This window comes from Chiloscyllium plagiosum, chromosome 17, assembly GCF_004010195.1.
Source record: "Chiloscyllium plagiosum isolate BGI_BamShark_2017 chromosome 17, ASM401019v2, whole genome shotgun sequence".
NCBI classification, from domain to species: Eukaryota; Metazoa; Chordata; class Chondrichthyes; order Orectolobiformes; family Hemiscylliidae; genus Chiloscyllium; species Chiloscyllium plagiosum.
In genome coordinates this window covers 11588713-11609333 of record NC_057726.1, presented here as the reverse complement: position 1 = coordinate 11609333, position 20621 = coordinate 11588713, and positions in this window count along the sequence as shown.

Genomic DNA, 20621 nt, shown 5'->3' with positions numbered 1-20621 from the left:
ATATAGCAGGAATATGTGAGCTGCCCCAGTGCTCAATAAAATCATGGCTGATCTTCTACCTCATCTCCATCTTTTCTCCCTATCTCCATATCCCATGATTCCCTCAGGTGTCCAAACAAAAATTGATTGATCACTGTGTTGAGTATACTCAATATCTACCAGCTCTTTAAAGTGAAGAATGCCAAAGATTCACAATCCTTGGAGAGGGGACACTTCCCTCAGTTTAGTCCTGAATATCTGAACTCTCATTCTGAGACTAAGGGCTGGAAATTATCAGGGATGGAAGAGTCATGGAGAACGTCCAATTTCTAACCAGTTGACTGGTTAGAAGCCTTTGTCATAGCCACAAGATGCCACTGCTGGGGGTAAACAAACTCCTACGAGAATTTCCCTCCACTCATGAACAAAATCCTAGCACAGAAACTGCTGATAGTGCCAGAGGTCCATAGGTGTTGCTACTGGGATTCCATGCCCCACACATTTCAGAGAAAGATAAATCAAGGAGCTTTGGTTAAGGAAGCACCCTGTGAGAGAGGGGCTATGGGTGTGGAGAAGTGAGTTTAACATTGATGAGCAGGAAGGAAGGGGATGCTATCATCTTATCAGGTGACTCCAATGGGAAAGGGTAATTGCACACCTCCTTCCTTCCCATCATCTTACAGACATTGGAAATAAAACTGCCTACTTACTTCTGTCTGCCTGCCCAGACTTACCGTTTTTGATTTTATATTTGGTATGGGCAATGTAATATTGAGGTGAAAGTGAGGTCTGCCAGATGATGGAGAGTCAGAGTAGAAAAGTGTGGCGCTGGAAAAAACACAGCAGGTCAGGCAGCATCCGAGGAGTGGACATTTCGGACATAAGCCTTTCATCAGGAATGATGAAGGACATTCTTGATGAAGGGCTTGTGCCTGAAACATTGACTCTCCTGCTCCTCGGATGCTGCCTGATCTGCTGTGTGTTTTCAAGTGAACTTTTAACAACTTCAATCACACTTAATTATTTACCTACATATGGTGGCTGGGCTGCCAATTTTTGAACCAGCCCTGTGTTCTTGGGGTGAACTCAGGGTTGGATGGAAATGTAATTGGCGACCCACAATCAACGATCCTCCTGAATTACTTTTGCTCATAAAGTGTTTCGATAGAACAAGTAAAGAGAAAGTGTTTCCAGTTGCTGAAAGGCTGAGAGATAGAGGCATAGATTAAGGTGATTGCAAAATTAAAAATATTCTTATCCAAAAAGTAACAAGGACTTGAAAATGACTGTTAGAGAGGAGCATGTGCAGATTCAATAGTGGCTATCAGAAGAGAATGGTAAGAATTAGAGTCATGGAGTCATAGAGGTGTTCAGCATGGAATCCAACCCTTCAGTTCAACCCTTTCATACCAACCATATATCCTAACATAAGTTAGTCCCATTTGCCAGCACTTAGCCCACACCCCTCTTAACCCTTCCTACTCAAATACCCATCCAGATGCTGTAATTGTACCAGCCTCCGCCACTTCCTCTGGCAGCTCATTTGATGCACGCACCACCCTCTGCATGAAAACATTTCCCCTTAGATCCCTTTTATATCTTTCCCCTCTCACCCTAAACCTATGCCCTCTAGTTCTGGACTTCTCCACCCCACGGAAAAGACCTTGTCTATTTATCCTATCCATGCCCCTCATGATTTTGTGAACCACTATAAGGTCACCCCTCAGCCTCTGACGCTCCAGGGAAGACAGCCCCAGCCTATTCCACGTCTCCCTATAGGTCAAATCCTGCAACCCTAGCAACATCCTTGTAAATCTTTTCTGAACCCTTTCAAGTTTCACAACATCCTTCCAATAGGAGCAAGACCAGAATTGGATGCAAAATTCCAAAAGTGGCCCAACCTATGTCCGGTACAGCTGCAACATTGACCTCCCAACTACTATACTCAATGCACTGAGCAATAAAGGAAAGCATACCAAATGCCTTCTTCACTATCCTATCTATCTGTGGGTCTACTTTCAAGGAACTATGAACCTGCACTCCAAGGTCTCTTTGTTCAGCAACTTCATTAAGTGTTTAAATCCTGCTCTGATTTGTTTTCCAAAATGCAGCACCTCGTATTTATCTAAATTAAACTCCATTTGCCACTCCTCAGCCCATTCGCCCATCTGATCAAGATCCCATTGTACTCGAGGTAACCTTCTTCGCTATCCACTACACCTTCAATTTTGGTGTCATCTGCAAACTGACTAACTATATCTTCTATGGTCACATCCAAATCATTTATATAAATGACGAAAGGCAGTGGATCCCGCACCGATTCTTGCGGCACACCACTGGTCACAAGACTCCAGTCTGAAAACCAGCCCTCTGCCACCACTCTCTGTCTTCTCCCTTCAAGCCAGTTCTCCCTGTATTTCGTGAGATCTAACCTTGCTAACCAGTCTCCCATGGGGAACCCTGTTGAATGCCTTACTGAAGTCCATATAGATCACACCTACTGCTCTTCCCTCATCAATGCTCTTTGTTACTTCTTCAAAAAACTCAGTCAAGTTCGTGAGACACGACTTCCCATGCACAAAGCCATGTTGACTATCCCTAATCAATCCTTGTCTTTCTAAATACATTTAAATCCTGTCTCTCTGGATACCCTCCAACAACTTGCCCACCACTGATGTCAGGCTCACTGGTCTATAGTTCCCTGGCTTTTCCTTACCACCTTTCTTAAATAGAACCAAGTTAGCCAACCTCACCTGTTCTGGCACCTCACCTATGACTATTGCAAATACAAATATCTCAGCAAGGGCCGAGCAATCACTTCCTTTGCTCCCCACAGAGTTCTAGGGTGCACCTGATCAGGAGAAAATGAGGACTGGTTTCTCCATCCCTTTTTTGCAATCAAGAAGACATCTTGAACAATGTCCATATTACAGAGGAGGAGATGCTAGATGTCTAGAACCGCATAAAAGTGGATAGATCCCCAGGAGCTGATCAGGTGAAGTCGAGAGTGCGATGCTGGAAAAGCACAGCAGGTCAGGCAGCATCCGAGGAGCAGGAGAATCGACATTTTGGGCGTTCCTGATGAACGGCTTATGCCTGAAAATTCAACTCTCCTGTTCCTTGGATTTCTGATGAAGGGCTTATGCCTGAAATATCGATTCTCCTGCTCCTTGGATGCTGCCTGTCCTGCTGTGCTTTGCTAGCACCATACCCTCGACTATACCTGATCAGGTCCTGGGGATTTGTCCACTTTTATGCGTCGAGACATCTAGCACCTCCTCCTCTGTAATATGGACATTGTTCAAGATATCTCCTTAATTGCAAAAAAAGGGATGGAGAAACACTGGGAGGGGACATACTGAATTGCTCTTCAAAAGGTCTAGCACAGCCTATACGGGTTAAATGGCATCCTTGTTTGCTGTATGTTTCTATAAAGTCAGCATTTTGCATGACTCGGTGATAGTGATGTTGCTTCGATGCACTTGCTGCCCTTCTCTCCCTAGTTAGTGCTGGTCACAAGTTTTTAATGAACTGTCGAGAGAAGTTTGTCAAGTAGCTATAGTCGAGAGAACCTCTTTGTCTCCCTCTTTTCCTGATTTCCAATTCATCTTCAAAAGGATTTATTGATACAACACACTTGTAATATATAAAGTTCTGGATGCTGCACAGATGGTTATAAATCAGATTGTTATTTCTCTCAAGGGTCTGATGACATGACATAAGTTTCAAGAGATTTGCACAAGCATTTTATGGTTGTGATTTGAATCCAAAGATTAAATGACAGTCTTCAATAGGCTCCTGATGCATTTTTTCAATATACTGCAGATTCAATAAAAGCAAAATAGATTTTATTTATGTCCTTACAGTGGAAAGCAACTAAAATCTGTAAAATACTCAGGGAAGCTTCCTGTGTGCTTGAGTTCTTAAACTGTGCACCTTTTCATTTGTAAACGTTTCAATTTTTCTGAAAGCAATCAGTCGAGGAATCACAATGTTTTTCTCTCAGCTCAATGTTTTCCATTCTTGCCTGGGTTGTTTGAGCTGGTCTGTAGAATGAGTAGCTGCAGCAATCTTAAACATAGCTCCCATTCTTCCAATGTGAGGTGAGAGTGCCCAGAAATGATCAAATAATGGAGAGTCATCAACTCTGAGCTCAATTCTTGATTCCCAGCAGATTATGATCAAGATTAGAGTCATGGCTGATGTCTTTGAGTCACGTTCCCTACATGCAGCATGCCAGCTCGAGGGACAGAAACCGTTAATCCTGAGAAGATGAAGATAGCCAAGAAGAGAGCGCTGAATTATTTGAGCTTATTTTTCTGGACCTATCGGCAGCTATTCACACAGTTGGTCAGGCAGGGAGGAGGTGGAGGGGCCAACCACCACTGGAGTGTCCTGAGAGGAGACTCCTGAGGGACTGTGGTGGTTCCTCTTCTGCCGAGGAGTCTCCTTGTGAGGAAGGGGTACCTAGGACTGAGCTCAAGGCTCCCCGTCCCTCAGTCACCATGCCTTCGGTCCCAAAGACCAATGTCTGAGTGAGTGCACCTCTCCATCAGACCTTGAGGATTATAGCCCTGACACTTCATTGTTGATGTCAACCTGTCGATGGAGGCAGCCAGTTGTTGGCATAACCCACTGCACTACTGCAACCTCTGGGCAATGGGAGCCATTGCCCCCCACAGTCCTGTCTGCTGCTCCTGGTCCTCTCTGTCCCTGAGGACAAAGACCCTGATTGTTGACACCACAAGATCCTCTCTTGTCTGGAGCAGAGGAGGTGTAGTGGACAGCGAAGAAGGTTACCTGAGAGTACAACGGGACCTTGATCAGGTGGGCCAATGGGCTGAGGAGTGGCAGATGGAATTTAATTTAGATAATTGTGAGGTGCTACATTTTGGAAAGGCAAATCAGTGCAGGACTTATATACTTAATGGTAAGGTCCTGGGGAGGGTTGCTGAACAAAGAGATCTTGGAGTGCAGATTCATAGTTCCTTGAATGTGGAGTTATAGGTAGATAGGATAGTGAAGAAGGTTTTTGGTATGCTTTACTTTATTGGTCAGAGCATTGAGTATAGGAGTTGGAAGGTCAGGTTGCGGCTGTACAGGACATTGGTGAGGCCACTATTGGAATATTGTGAGCAATTCTGGTCTCCCTTTATAGGAAGGAAGTTGTGAAACTTAAAAGGATTTAGAAAAAATTGACATGGATGTTGCCAGGGTGGGAGGGTTTGAGCAAAAGGGAAAGGCTGTATAGACTGGGGCTGTTTTCTCTGGAGATTCGGAGGCTGTGGGGTGACCTTATAGAGTTCTATAAAATCATGACGGGCATGGATAGTGTAAATAAACAAGGTATTTTCCCGGGGATGGGGGAGTCCAAAACTGGTGGGCATAGCTTTAAGGGAAAAGATTTAAAAGGGTCCTAAGGGGCAACTTTTTCACGCAGAGGGTGGTGAGTATATGGAATGAGCTGCCAGAGGAACTGATGGAGGCTAGTACAATTACAACACTTTAAAAGGCATCTGGATGGGGATATGAATAGGAAGGGTTTTGAGGGAAATGGGCCAAATGCTGGTAAATGGGACTAGATTAATTTTGGATATCTGGTCGGCATAGACGATTTGGACCAAAGAGTCTGTTTCCAAGCTGTGTGTTTTTATGACTCTATCACTATATGTGCCAGTTCTCCAGCAGCCCTCCAGGTGACAGTGGCCTGGAGCATTTTTCTCTGAGCCAGCTGCAGAGCTGTCACAGTGAGGCATTCACCTGATAGTGCTTCCAAATATTCGATACCTGACATTCCCACTGAGATGCAATATCTAAGCTGCTGGAGAATACAGGAGACAGTCATGATAATGGGCAGCACGTTGGCTCAGTGGTTAGCACTGCTGCCTCACAGCGCCAGGGTCCCAGGTTTGATTCCACCCTTGAGTGACTGTCTGTGTTGAGCTTGCACATTTTTCCCATGTCCTCTGGGTGTTCTGGTTTTCTCCTACAATCCAAAGATGTGCAGGTTAGGTGGACTGGCCATGCTAAATTGTCCATAGCATGCAGTGATGTGCAGAAAAGTGGATTAGCCATGGGTGACAAGGATAGGTTAGGGGGAGAGGGGCATGGGTGTGGGTGGGATGGTCTTCAGAGGGTCCGTGTGGTCTTGATGGATGAATGGCCTGCTCCCACAATGTAGGGATTCTATGATTCTGTAATCTTTCCTCTGAGGTGTTGATACTCTTTTTCTCAAAGATTAATGAAGTCTCATCTGATCGCTGTGTTCTCCACAGGTTATGACCTGAAGGACATATGAGAGAAGTGCAGGTGACCAGTGATTCAAAGTGATATGCAACGAATGACATTCTCAATGTGGTTCATGGCAGTGGAATGAAGAATGGTATGAGCTCAGATGGAGAGGTGATGGCCTGCTGGCATTATCGCTCGACTATTAATCCAGAGACCCACATAACACTCTGGGGACCTGGGTTCAACTCATGCCATAGCAAGTGGTGGAATTGGAATTCAATCACTATCTGGAATTAGGAGCCTAATGATGATCATGAATTTATTGTCTGGATAAAATCTTTCTGGTTCGTCAATGTCCTTTAGAGAAGAAAATCTGCTGTCCTTATCTGGTGTGGCCAATATGTGATCCACGCTAATGTGATTGTCACTTAACTGCCCTCTGGGCAATTAGGGGTGGATAACAAATGCTGGACTTGACAGTGACACCCACATCCCCCAAATGAATGAAAATATGGATGTTTCAGCATCCTTGCAGGAAGAGTCCCAGTCCTCTCCTGAAGGAGGCAGAATTTAGGATGCATAGGATGTGGAAGGAAACTGCAGGGGATGGGCACAATTGAATTGTGAAGCTTATTCAAGGACCAACCACTGTGGGTCCTTGGTAAGTGTGTATTGGTCAGGCAGGGACGAAGTTGTCCAGCACAGGGAGTTGAATCTCTTATCAAGAGGATGAGATGTGATGGCTTAGTTAGGACGCTTAAGAGTTACAAGTTAGCCAGGAACGACCTAAAGAGAGAGCTAAGATGAGCCAGGAGGGGTTATGAAAAGTAGAATCAAGGAAACCGTAAGGCTTTCCATAAGTATATCAGGAATAAAAGAATTACTAGATTAAGATTAGGGCCAATCAAACATAGTAGTGAGAAGCTGTGCATAGAGTCAGAGAAGATAGAGGAAGCGCTAAATTATACTTTTCGTCAGTATTCACACTACAAAAAGACAATGTGGTCGAGGAGAATACTGAGATACAGGCTATGACTAGATGGGATTGAGGTGTATAAGAAGGAGGTGTTAGCAATTCTGGAAAGTGTGAAAATAGGTAAGTACCCTGGGCCGAATGGGAAGCCAGGGAGGAGATTGTTGACTCTTTGGCTTTGATCTTTATATTGTCATTGTCTACAGGAATAGTGCCAGAAGACTAGAGGGTAGCAAATGTTGTTCCCTTGTTCAAGAAGGGGAGTAGAGACAACCCTGGAAATTACAGACCTGTGAGCCTTACTTCGGTTGTGGGTGAAGTGTTGGAAAGGGTTATAAGAGATAGGATTTATAATAATCGAGAGAGGAATAAATTGGTTAGGGATATTCAACATGGTTTTGTGAAGTGTAGGTCATGCCTCACAAACCTTATTGAGTATTTTTTGAGAAGGTGACCAAACAGGTGGATGAGTGTAAAGTGGTTGATGTGGTGTATATGAATTTCAGTAAGGCATTTGATAAGGTTCCCCATGGTAGGCTATTGCACAAAATAAGGAGGCATGGGATTGAGGGTGATTTAGCAGTTTGTATCAGAAATTAGCTGGCCGAAATAAGAGAGAGGGTGGTAGCTGATGGGAAATATTCATCCTGGAGTCCAGTTACTAATGGTGTACCATAAGGATCTGTTTTGGGTCCATTGTTGTTTGTCATTTTTATAAATGACCTGGATGACGGTGTAGAAGGACAGACTAGTAAATTTGTGGATGACAATAAGGTCGGTGGAGTTGTGGAAAGCTACAGAGGATGTTGTAGGTTTCAAAGAGACATAGATAAACTGTAGAGCTGGGCTGAGAAGTGGCAAATGGAGTTTAATGCAGAAAAGTGTGAGGTGACTCACTTTGGAAGGAGTAACAAGAATGCAGAGTGAGTGGTAGGATTCTTGGTAGTGTAGATGAGCAGAGAGATCTCAGTGTCCAGGTACATAGATCCTTGAAAGTTGCCACATAGGTTGATAGGGTTGTTAAGAAGGCTGTTATTGGTTGCTTTTATTGGTAGAGGGATTAAGTTTCGGGACCATGAGATCATGTTGCAGCTGTACAAAACTCTGGTGCAGCCACATTTGGAGTATTGCATACAGTTCTGGTCATCGCACTATATGAAGGACATGGAAGCTTTGTTCAGAGGAGATTTATTAGGATGTTGCCTAGTATGGAGGGAAGGTCTTATGAGGAAAGGCTGAGGGATCTGAGGCTGTTTTTGTTAGAGAGAAGAAGGTTGACAGGTGACTTAATGGAGACATATACGATAATCAAAGGTTACATAGGTTGGACAGTGAAAGCCTTTTTCCTCATATGATGATGGCTAACATGAGGGGATGTAGGTTTAAACTGAGGGGTGATAAATTTTGGGCAGACATCAGAAGTAGTTTCTTTACTCAGAGAGTAGTAGGGGTGTGAAATGCACTGCCTGCAACAGTAACAGACTCGCCAACTTTAAGGGAATTTAAATAGTCATTGATTGGGCATATGGATGATAACGGAATAGTGTACGTTAGATGGGCTTCAGATTCGTTCTATAGGTCAGCGCATCATCAAGAGCCAAAGGGCCTGCACTGCACTGTAATGTTCTATGTTCTACGTTCTATGCTCTAAACCTCTCCTCAAGGGGGTGAGGACCCTCATATCAAATGCCAACTTTACCCATCCTGGCTCTTTCTGCCCTGTTGTGGGCTGTTTACTCCTGTAGTGGAGAAAGGATGGGATTGAATGAGGTGAAAATGTATGTCACAGTTGTTACTGCTGGCACAGTGAGCGAAAGGTGGTGAGGTGTCCTGAGGCAAATGATTAGGCAGCAAATGATTAGGACATGCAGGGTTGGGGGCCAGTTTGTGGGTGTGGAATCAAGAACAAATGAGGTAAGATGTTGAGAGCAATAATGATATTGGCACAAAATGAGCATGTATTTCAGGTGTGTGCAGTCAGAGAGATAGAGTGAGTGTGAGTTAGCAGAGAGAGAAAAAGATTTACAAAGATATTGCCAGGGTTAGAGGATTTGAACTATGGGAGAGCCTGAATAGGCTGGGGCTGTTTTCCTGGAATGTTGGAGGCTGAGGGGTGACCTTATAGAGGTTTATAAAACATGAGGGCATGGATTGTGTAAATAGACAAGATCTTTTCCCTGAAGTGGGGGAGTTCATAATTAGAGGGCATAGGTTTAGGGAGAGAGGGGAAAGATTTAAAAGGGACCTAAGGAGTAACCTTTTCACACAGAGGGTGGTGCATGTGTGGAATGAGCTGCCAGAGGAAGTGGTGGAGGCTGGTACAATTACAGCCTCCACCATATTCATACACAGGGTTTATGAATAGGAAGGATTTAGAGGGATATGGGCCAAGTGCTGGCAAATGGGACGAGGTTAGTTTCGGAAATCTGGTCGGCATGGATGAGTTGGACCAAAGGGTCTGTTTCCATGCTGTACATCTCTATGATGCTACGACTCTACGAGTATAGCACTTACCCTGGCAAAACACGAGAGATCATTGACTTTTTTCATAATGTGCTGTGCATTCTCACAGAACAGTGAAACAGCACTGACTCAGGTAGTGATGTTGGACCAGGCTGTTAGAATCTAATAGTCTGGTCTCCACCACCAGTCTGCTGGGAGGTTATCAGCTAAGGCATAGAATCTAAGAGCAGGGAGGCTATTTTGGAACTGTATGAAACGTTGGTTAGGCCACAGCTAGAGTATTATGTGCAATTCTGGACCCTACATTATAAGAGGGATGTATTGCACTGGCGAGGGTGCAGTGGAGATTTATCAAGATGTTGCTTGGGCTGGGGATTTTCGGTTGTGAAGAGAAATTGGGCACACTGGCAGTGTTGTTCTTGGAGCACCCACCTCGAGACCATCCTGTCCACCAGGATCTCCAGTACCCTGATGAAAAATCGCTGTGTCTTCCCAAATATCTCCAGAGTAACTGTCTATTACCAAGCAGGGACAGTGTGAAATGCCAGAGCTCATCCAGGTGCACAGCAGCCTGCCTGGATTGCAGTCTTTCAGGGGATATTTGGTGAGTTCTTCAGGGAATGGCAGATGGGAGAATAGGGCTAGAGTCAGGGCAGAAGGGCACCATAGCAGCTGGGTAGATAACTAATTCAGCAAATTTGGTAAAATGCAGTGAATAATCTCACTAGACCTCATAGTGAGAAATCCTCCATCAAACTCATTGAAACTCAGTCAAATAACATAAGATTCAGCCCAGTGTTATGGTTTGCGAGAGACTTGGAAAATGCAGAGCACTGAAAACAGGAAGTGGAATGAATTGTACATTGAATAACGCCCATTACTGCTACTTCAGTGTTGTTAGACTGAGTAGATCACTTCAATGGTTCAAAGTAGGGAGTCCTGGAGATTTAGTGCCGCCCAGATTGTTATGACCCAAGTTAGAGAGGCCGTTGGCAGTCCAGAGACTTTGGAAGGAACAAATCATTGATGAAGGCGACTCAAGGGCTGAAATAATTCAGTGGGAAGTAAGAAACCCTACATAGTAGATGCTACATTGGAAGGACTATGGGGTTACGTTGGATACCACATTTGTGCAGGACGCCATTTGCTTGTAACTGCGTGACATACATCTTTTCAGAGTGAAATTTGCCTTTCTATTTGAATATCCTTCTGTAGGGGTCAGTTAGTTCAGTTGGCTGAACCGCTGGTTTGTAAAGCAAAGAGACGCCAACAGCATGGGTTCAGTTCCCACACTGCCTAAGGTTAGCATGAAGTCCTCTCCTTCTCAGTCTCTCCTTGCCTGAGGTGTGGTGACCCTCAGGGTAAACCAGCAGCAGTAATCTCTTTCTAATAAGAACATAGCCTTATGATCTTGTAAGACAAAAAAAAAAGCTGCAGATGCTGGAATCCAAAGTAGACAAGTAGGAGACTGGACAGAACACAGCAAGCCAAGCAGCATCAGGAAGTGAAGAAGTCAATGTTTTGGATGTAACCCAGGATCTCATAAGACTGTAGTGACTTTACCCTTTTACTTTCACCTGTTAATTCGTGTTTGAGTTATGTGGATTTACTGTTACTGTAAAAGGTTTTGAAAAGTGTAATCTTATTAATCCATTCTTTTCCATTGACTTTGTGAGGACTCTTTTCTATTAAAAACTATCAGTCTCCAAAGGGATTGCAATAGAACAGTTCCCCTCCCAGTTTCACACCACTCTGACTTAGACGTAAACCATTGTTCCTTCATGGTCTCTGGTTTAAACTTCTGCAAGACTCATATGGACATTACAATGGGAATAACTTTGTCACACAGACAGCAGCATTTTAAGATGATGGCTCATCTGTACCTTTTCAGAAACAAGTAGAGATTGACAGGAAATGTTGGTCTTGCCATTGACAGCCACAAGCTGAAAATGTGTTGCTGGAAAAGCGCAGCAGGTCAGGCAGCATCCAAGGAACAGGAGAATCGACGTTTCGGGCATAAGCCCTTCTTCAGGAATGTCTGTTTGAGAACGTGGCTGAAGAGCTTCTGTGCAGAGGAGATGACCTGGGGTGTGCAGTGAGAGAGGGACTCACTGAAATCTTTGTAGAGGGAGGAAGAGAGCTTCTTCAAGGAAGGCATTTCCAGCAACACATTTTCAGCTCTGATCTCCAGCATCTGCAGTCCTCACTTTCTCCTCATTGACAGCCACAAACCAACTACAAATAATTTTTAAAGAAATAGCTCAAATTGATTTACTGGTTGCACAACCTTGAACCAGTCACTACTGGAAAGTTGCATTCTGACAATACAGACATCAGAATAAAAACCATTCATTAACGATTTCACATTTATACTGTAACAGAAGAGTATATTGAAACAGAATAGACAGTACCATTGTGAGGTTAAGCCTTGAGATTTACAATAATTATTAGCTCTTAAATGTACTACAATATTTCAGAGGTAATATTATACACTTAAATAATTATTGCAATTCAAAATTAACTAATTATAGTATTGAGGTACACATGTGTCAGAAGAGGTGGAATTAGGCACTTAACTTGTCAGTGTTATCCGTTTCATTAAATGTTTGATATCACATTTTAATAATTCCCCCTTCTTGAATTCACTTTCTCTCTGTTTCTCGCTCACTCTCTCCTTCACTTCTATCTCTTATGTTCTCTTTCTCCCTCTGTCTCTCTTTCTTTCTCTCTCTCTCTCTCTCAATATTCCAGTCAGGCATATGGCTTAAAGCATGGAACAATTAGAAACAACTTTGATTTGACACCCAAATGGTTTTGTCAAGTTGATTGCAGTACAAAAATTAAATAAGATCATATGTGAAAAATTGATATTTACCCAATGAGTTAAAAAAAAACATAATTACAGTATAAATATCTTAAAATAATTTTGAGGCACAAAATATAATGTTCTGACTAAAATTATGAGTGTACCACCTCAGAAGCTTGTGCTAAGTAATGCTATCAATATTCACTATTAAAAAATGGTAAGGCAACAATTTCCAATATCCACTCATGCAAAAATTAACACAAAAATCAGGAATAAGTTGTTTGATTTTGCATACTCATCCATACACTTCATGCATTTGACACCACACCAAGTACTTTCTCATTCAAATGACATGAAGTTGAGACATTTACATATCAGATACCTAAAGAACGCTCCATGAAATGCAGGAAAAAAAAAGAAAATGCTGGAGAAACTCTACAGGCCTGCCAATATCTGTGGAGAGAGAAAGCAGAGTTAAAGTACGAGTCCAGCAAGCCTTCTTCAGAATCGTTGCTCCCTGGGGAGTACTGAGAGACTTCAGTTTATAAGTCCATAGATCCCTGAAGGTAGACAGAGTGGTGAAAAAGACATAAGGGATGCTTCATTAGCTGCTGTGTAGAATATAAGAGCAAGGAAGTCTTATTACAACTTCATAAAACATTAGTTAGGCCACAAATGGAGTACTGTATGCAGTTCTGGTTACCATGCCATTGGAAGGATGTGATTGCACTGGAGAGGGTGCAGAGGAGATTCACCAGGATGGAAAGTCTCAGTTAGGAGGAGAGATTGAAGAGGCTGGTTTGTTTTCCTTGGAGCAGAGGAGGCTGCGAGGGTGATCTGATTGAGGTGTAAAGTTATGAGAGGTGGAGACAGGATAGATTAGATCCCCTACAGTATGGAAATAGGCCCTTCGGCCCAATGGGCCCACACTGACCCTCCGAAAAGTAACCCACCCAGACCCATTCCTCGACCCTATATTTACCCCTGACTAACACTATGCATCTAACACTATGGGCAATTTAACTTGGCCAATTCACCTGATCTGCACATCTTTGGATTGTTGGATGAAACCAGAGCACCCGGAGGAAACCCACACAGACCCGGGGAGAATGTGCAAACTCCACAAAGTCAGTCACCCGAGGTAGGAATCAAACCCGGGTCCCTGGCGCTGTGAGGCAGCAGTGCTAACCATGGATCCACCATGGCACCAAGTGTGAGAATCTTTTCCCCATGACAGACTTGTCTAAGACTAGAAGCCATAACTTTAAGGTAAGGTGTAAGAGGAGATCCAATGAAACTTTTTTTCACCCAGAAGGTGATAGAACTATGGAACGTGCTGCCAGAGAGTGGTGGTGGCAGGTACACTTACAACATTTAAAAAACACCTGGAATCAAACCTGGATCCCTGGCGCTGTGAGGCAGCCATGCTAACCATTGAGCCACCATGTCATCAGGGCTGCCCCAACAGGGAGGCAAACACTGCTTTGACATTGAGACTGGATATGCATTACTGCAAAGCTTTGGACAGTATCGGTCTGTGCCTGGATTGGAGAATCCCACCCATTCTGTTCTCTCTGTTAAATTGAGGAATGGATGAGGAGTGACAAATGATGCTGAATATTGTGCAATCATCAGCGAACATCTCCACTTCTGACCTTATGATGGAGGGAAGGTCACAGAAGAACCAGCAGGCATGTCCTGGAGCTGAGATGATTGACCTCCAACAACCATGACCACCTCCTATGTGTCAGGTATGACTCAAACCAACAGAAAGTTTGCCTCCTGATACCCATTGACTCTAGTTTTGCTATGGCTCCTTGATGCCACGCTCAGTCGAATGTAGCCGTGATGTCAAGGGCTGTCACTCTCACCAAAACAAGGAGCTAAGTTAGTGAATCAGACTGTCTCTCAGCAGGGACCCAGTCTGGGGAAAATGTTACATCTCATGGAGTTAGAACTTGATAGTGGACAGAGAAACAAATCTCCACCCACCTCAGCAAATATGGCAGGTTGCATGTCTGAGAAGGACTCTTCAATTTCTTAACTTCTTCAGCAAACATGCCAACACATTCTGTTTTCTCATTGTCCTACACAAAGTGTAGGCCTGGTTTAACTCTATGTGCCACAAGTCATCATATAAAACCCATTGGAATTTCTGTCGAAGAGTAAGGAGCAAAGAGCACTATTTGATCACTGCTGTCTGCCGTTGTAATTTACTCCAACAAAAGTGAACAAAGTCCATCTATGAAACCTGCACAACAACTGATACATCACTCAAAAAGCCAGGCACATGAAACTCAAAATCAATAACCCATTACTCAAAAAATAATTGAATTATCTGACTAACAGTTCTGTGAGAGTGACTGTTGGTAAATAATTATTATTCATGGATTGTGAGTTAATGTAGAATCTCGTATACAGAGATTACTTAATTAGGGGGACAGTTACATCATTCAGTAAAATCATTTCAAAATTAACCCGTTGTCTACTGTTCTTGCTTTTGAGTTCTTTCAACAATATGATTGATTCTCATATCCTACACAATCCCATTCCCTTTCAATATCCCCGTTGTATCCTTATGGTCATGGACTGCCTCAATATCTGAGGAGTTGTGGATGATACTGAACACTGTACAATCACCAGTGAACATCCAGCAGTGAATATGCTGGACATGCACATGGACAGCAGTGAACTGAGGTGTGCGTAGGTTAGGTTAGTTTATTTTAGATTAGGAATAATTCTTGGCACATCATCATGGGCCAAAGGGCCTGTTGTGTGCTGTACGTTTCTATGTTCTATGTTCTATCCCCACTAACCTTATAGGAACAGACAATCTAGTGCAGAAGTAGGCCATTCAGCCCGTCAAGCCTGCTGTGCCATTTCATTCAAACATGTTTGATCTCATCTCAACCTCAAGTCCACTTTCCTGCCCACTCTCCATAACCCTGCAACCCATTACTAATTAAAAATCTGTCAATCTCCTCTTTAGTGTCCTGGCATCCATTATACTCTGGGGGAGTAAATTCCACAGATTCATGACCATTTGAGAGAAGTAATTTCTCCTCATGTGCTCATTCCTCCTCCTCATGTTTTAAATCTGCCAGGCCTTCTCCTGAAGGCCCTAACCTCTTTTTCTAGATTACCCCACAAGTAGAAATATTGGTGCTATATCTATTTTATCAATCTTGTCCAGCATCTAAGATACCACAATTAGATTTCTTCTCATTCTTCGAAACTCTAAGGGTTATCGACCTAATCTGCTCAATGTCTCCTTATAAGACAAGCCTTTCATCTCTGGCATTAAACAAGTGATCCTTCTCTGAACTGTAATTATATCCTTCCTTAGATAAGAGAACTGAAACTGTTCGCACTACTCTTGGCGTGGTGTCACCAATGCCTTGTACAATTGTAACAATTCCCTACTTTTATAATCCATTCCTTTGGCAATAATTGCCAATGAAGGGAAGGCCTTTAGCAAAGCAGCTGAAGGTGGCTAGGCCTGGGATAGTACCGTGAGAGATCAGTGTAAGAATTCTCTGGTACTGAGATCATTGACCTTCAGTACTTCCTTTGCTCCAACTCTGGCTCCAACCAGAGACGAGCTTTCTACCTGACTGCCATTGACTTCATTTTAGTTAGTGTACCTTTATTCTGTAACCTGTTAAATGCTGCCTTTAATGACAGGGATAGTCACTCTCATGTCACTCTCATGTCACCTCTGGAACACAGATTTTTGTTTTTAAATGGCATCTGGACAAAGTTCTAGATCAACTGGTCCTGACAGTAACACAAAGTGAATATTACTAAATGATTTGTTGGTGAGGGAGTGTCATTTGATGGCACATGCCAATCATTATGCTAATGTTTGAGATGTGATTTACAAAACAGTAATTGGATAGATTTAATCCTGCTTCGCACTGGGGCAATTTTCTGACTTGCCGCAATGCTGTTGTTGTAGCAAGGTAATCTAATTCACCGTAATAATATGTACTTATAATTAGTCAGTGATACCTGGTCCATTGCAATGTTATTTGGTTTATGCTGAACTGAACATTTTTAAAATTCACACATGATGGGCATCACTGGTTGGGAAGGCTGTGATGAGCTGCCTGTGGAATCTTGTGCAATTGGTAAACCCACATTGCCATTTCAGAGGTAGTTCCAGGATTTTGACCCAGAGAAATTCCAAGACCAGTGATATACTTCCAAGTCAGGCTGGTCAAAGCTTGAAGGGGGACTTTCAGATGATGGTGTTTCCACATATCTGCTACCCTTAATCTTCTAGATTGAAGTGGTTGTGGGTTTGGAAAGTACTACGGATCCTTGGTGAATTTTACGGGGAAAGAGTGGGCGAGGTGAGTAGGAAGATTTTCTGAAGGGAAATGTAGACTTGATGGGCTGAATGGCCTGCTTCCACACTCTAGGAATTCTATGATTCTATAATGTCGACAGTGCTTTGTGCAGATGGTATACACTGCTGCTACTGAGCGTTGGTGGTGGAGGGTGTGAATATTCATGGATATAGTGCCAATCAAGCAGGCTGCTTTGTCTTGGATGAATTTCCAGCTTCTTGAGTGTTGTTGGAGCTGCAGTCATCCAGGAAAATGGAGAGTATTCCATCATATTCTGATTTGTACCTCATTCTCAATGTTTGGGTTTTGGGGAGTGAGGACGTGATTTACTCACTGCAGTATTCCTTGTATCTGACCTGCTCTTGGAGCCATTGTGTTTATTTGGCTAGTCCAGTTGAGGTTCTGTTCAATGGTAATTAATAATGAACCAATGTATGTTGTTGCACTGGCTGATGTTACCATGAAGATTTCACCTTCTCAATCTTACCTCACATCTGAAGTATGGAGTCCCTCAAGTACAATTCAGCACCAATCATCTCCGTCTAATAAAAGATCAGCTGTGTGGTCATCTGGGACCACTGAGATTTCAAAAATATCATGCTTAGATTTATGTGCTTAGAAATTAGAATCTCTACAGTGTGGAAACAGGCCCTTCAGCCTAACAAGTCCACAACCACCTTCCAAATAGTAACCCACCCAGATCCATTCCTTTATTTCTCTACATTTCCCCTAACTAATGCACCTAACACTTCGGGCAATTTAGCACAGACAATCCACCTAACCTGCACATCTTCGGATTGTGAGAGGAAACCAGAGCACCCAGTAAAAACCCACACAGACACAGGGAGAATTTTCAAACGCCACACAGACAGTTACCCAAGGCAGGAAAAAAACCCGGGTCCCTGGTGCTGTGAGGCTGCAGTGCTAACCGCTGAGCCGTGCTACCCCAACAATCATACTTGACACATATGACCCAAATTCAGGCTTCTACGGGTGACTTTTGCATCTCTGGAGAGGTTGGTGTTGTATATGTACCTTGCCTTTAATAGAGATGTGATGGTGTCACTGGACTTGTGATCCATTACCCAAATAGTGTTCTTGGGAGCAGGGTTTGAACCACTCAATGGCAGATGATGGATCTCGAATTAAATCTGAAATTAAGAGATGCATGATAATCATGAATTGATGGTCATAACAACACATCCAGATCACTAATGCCCTTGAGGGGAGGAAATCTCCCACCCTGACAGACTTCAGATCCACAGCAACATACATAGATTTAACATCTTCTCTGAAATAGCCTTCCAAGCCATTCTGTTGTATCAGCTGCAGAAAGGAATGAAACTGCTTGCACCACCTATCATTGATCCATCCACTGGAAACAATGACAGTAAACACAGTCCTGTTGGCCCTCCTTACTAACATCTGGGGGCTAGTGCCAAAATTGGGAAAGCTGTCTCACAGACCAGTTAAGCAACAGCCTGACAGTCATACACATGGAATCAAACCTGATACACCATGCCCTAGACAACACCCTCATCATACCTGGGAGTGTTTATCCAGGGCAGGTCCACTCACGGTGGCAATACAGTGGTAAACAGGCAGGAGGGAGCTGCTGTAGGACTTTTCAATATTGACTCTGAACCTCATGAAGTCTCATGGCACCAGATCAAACATGGGCAAGGAAACATCTTGCTGATTACCAAGTGCTACCATCTCATTCCCACTCACACACTCTCTCTCTCTCTCTCTCTCTCTCACACACACAGACACACACGTTCTCACTCACACACAGAAGTACAGACACACACGCTCTCTCTCACTCACACAGACACACACATTCTCTCTCTCATAATTACACACATATACACACTCTCGCTCTCTCTCTCTCTCACACACACACTCTCTCTCTCGTGCACACACACACTCTCGCTCACACACACACACTCTCTCTCTTGCACTTTCTCACACACACACTCTCTCGCTTTCACACAGATGCACAGACACACAAATCCTCTCTCTCTCCTGCTCACAAAGACACACATACACACAGACACACACACACTCTCTCTCACATAGATACATACATTGTCTCTCTCTCTCACACACGCACACGCACACACACTCTCTTTCTGTCTCTCTCTCTCACATTCTCTCTCTGCTGATGAATCAGTGTTCTTCCATTGAATTCCACTTGGAGGAAGCACCAAGGGTGGCTAGGGTGCAGAATACATCCTGAGGCAAGAAAACATCATTGTCCACCACCACTAGTGGCTTGGCAGCACCACTACTGACTGGGTTGGTCAAATCCAAAAACACATGGCTGTTGGACTGGGATGGTAGCAGATGGTCATGGAAACACCAACAAGAAGGAAAATGTACCTGACCTCATCACCATTCAGTCTGTTACAAGTACATCTCTTTTTGTGCTCTTTGTAAATTGTGGTGGCACTTCCTAGAAGTCCTTTCAAAATGGTGGAACGGGAATTTCATGCATCAGGAGTGCAAAACTGTGAGTCACTACTCTGTGGTAAATCTTGCCTCCATCATATTGTCTGGCACCAACATCGTGCTAAGTGGGATAGACTCCAACAGATCCAGCAATGAAGACTTCTTTTTATTCCCTTGTTGGATGTGGGCAGCAACTGCATTTACTGTCCATCCCTAGTTACCTAGAAGGCAGTCAACCACATTGCTCTGGGTCTGGAATGCCAGACAGGAAAGGACAGCAGTTTCATTCCCTATAGAACATTAGTGAACCAGTTTTCCCCCAATAATCCAGAACATTTTCATGGTCACCTTTGGACTCTTAATTCCAGTTTCTCATTGAATTCAAATTTTCACGATCTACCACAATGGGATTCAAACCCAGGTCTTCTGAACATTACCTAGGTCCATTGGATTAATAGTTTATTGATAATACGACGAAGCCATTGTCTCCCCAAGTCAAGAGTGCGGTGCTGGAAAAGTAGCGCAAATCAGGTAGCATCCGAGGAGCAGGAGAATCAGGCATAACCCCTTCATCAGGATGCTGTGCTTTTCTAGCACCACACTCTCGGCTCTGATCTCCAGCATCTGCAGTTCTCACTTTCTCCATTGTCTCCCCTATTCAAGGAGTGTTGTGGGCCATAAGCAGCAGCAGAATTATTCTCTAATAAAATCTGCAATCTCATGGCCCATACATCCTCCACTCTTTCAAAACCACTATCCCTAGTTCAATGGAGAGCACAGGAGGGTATACTAGGAGCAGCAACAGGAATACCTAAAAATAGGATGTCAACCTGGTGAAGCTACAAAATAACATCACTTGTGTGTCAGCCAGTATAAAAAGCAAGTAATAGACAGGAATAAGCAATTTCATAAGCAATGGGTCAAATCCAAGCTCTACAGTCCTGGCATATTCCAGCACAATTGGTGGTGGACAATTAAACAACTCATTAAAGGAGGAAACCCTACAAATATTTCCATCCCCAGTGATGGGGGAGATCAGCATATTAGCTCAAAAGAGTAGGCTGAAGTATGTTTAACAATCTTCAGCCAGAAATATCAGATGACTGACGCAACTCAGCCTCCTCCAGAAGATTGGGAGAAGATTTGTAGCTCGGGTGCTTGTTGTTGTGGTTCTGTTCGCCGAGCTGGGAATTTGTGTTGCAGACGTTTCGTCCCCTATCTAGGTGACATCCTCAGTGCTTGGGAGCCTCCTGTGAAGTGCTTCTGTGATGTTTCCTCCGGCATTTATAGTTATTTGTATCTGCCGCTTCCGGTTGTCAGTTCCAGCTGTCCGCTGCAGTGGTCGGTATATTGGGTCCAGGTTGAT